Genomic DNA, 1,172 nt, shown 5'->3' with positions numbered 1-1,172 from the left:
AGGTTTCTCATTTCTCCTGCTCCCTGGGCGCGCCGCGGGTAGCAGTGAGCAGGGATCCGCGCGCGGCGGCTGGGAGAGCAGGAAGCCTGGGCATCCCTCGCTCTCCCGCCGCGCCGGCCACACGAGCGCCCTGGGCCCTGGCGACAGAACGGGGAGGCTGCGCTTTCTCTGCCCCCTGGGTCTGGCCAGCAAGTCCAGGTCAGGGTGAGCCCTGCTTAGCCCGAGGTGTGGGGGTCTGAGCGCCGAGTGGGAGCACGGGGTTCCAGGGTGAGCCCCGGAGAACGTCCGGGACCGGTCACTGACCCGGTGGTGGGGTGGGATCCCGTTATCAGACTGCAGGGTGTGCGGGGGTGGGGGCGGCGGGGGGCTTGGGGAGAAAGGGTGTAAGGGAGGCTCTGTCCGGGGAGATGTGGGTGGCCACGCCCGAGTTTGCCGGGCGGACGGTGGCACCAGGCAGAGCGCGCCCCGGAGCTGGTCGCCCAGACTGCACCCTCACCCAAATTCCCAGCGAGACCTTCCGGGTCCTAACCCGGGTGCAGCATGCTTGGCGCGCCGAAAGCTGTTCTGAGTGGGCAGAGCGCTGGGGGAGAAAGTGTTTCTGCGGTGCCTCTGGCTCCTTCCGTCCGAGACTGCAGGGAACCTCTCCCCGGGAATGGTGAAGTCTACGGTTTTACAACCGAGACCTTCAAACAGGAACGGTCTTTTAGGGAAGTACACGTGAATAATTCACTAAGAGAAGAGATGGGTTCCTATCAACCCACCGTGCCACACGGGCCCTCAGAGTACTTCCTGCGTGCCCTACATAGGATTTTTCCATCTGTCACAACATTGGACCGTGACACATTTATCCAAACGGAAGAAAAAAGAGAGAAAAATTCCGCTCGTGTCAACCAGTCCAACTTTTCTGACAATTGGAAGAGTAAACGTTAGCAGATGCCAGGGCAAATCCATTTATACTGCGAGATGCATTTAAGGGGCCAGTGCTGAGAGCCAGGATGATACCTTTTAGTCCAGGAGGACACTTAAGAGCAGACTAAGCCAGTTTCTCCCTGGTTACTGCCCTAACAAAGGGCGGAGGAAAAGCCCAGGGTCTGATTAGCGCCCGCTCCCATGGCTGCAGGAAAGAGATCACGGGATTTCAGGGAGCAAAGTCCTCAAAAAGCATGTAGTGT

The 1,172-nt window shown here is 59.6% G+C and overlaps 1 protein-coding gene across 1 annotated transcript in view; it reads right to left on the bottom strand.

Annotated features, from left to right (window-relative positions):
• The window catches only part of ORAI2 (ORAI calcium release-activated calcium modulator 2), an 11,457-nt gene extending 10,850 nt beyond the window's left edge, over positions 1-607 (bottom strand). The window contains exon 1 of the mRNA XM_024745260.1: positions 497-607. The gene's annotated coding sequence lies outside the window, so the exon portion shown is untranslated. The remainder of the gene's footprint in view (positions 1-496) is intronic.
• Between the last annotated feature and the right edge of the window lie 565 nt (positions 608-1,172).

The sequence above is a fragment of the Neophocaena asiaeorientalis genome, unplaced genomic scaffold (assembly GCF_003031525.2).
Source record: "Neophocaena asiaeorientalis asiaeorientalis breed wild unplaced genomic scaffold, Neophocaena_asiaeorientalis_V1.1 scaffold461, whole genome shotgun sequence".
Lineage (NCBI taxonomy): Eukaryota > Metazoa > Chordata > Mammalia > Artiodactyla > Phocoenidae > Neophocaena > Neophocaena asiaeorientalis.
This window is presented reverse-complemented; position numbering and strand designations above follow the sequence as displayed.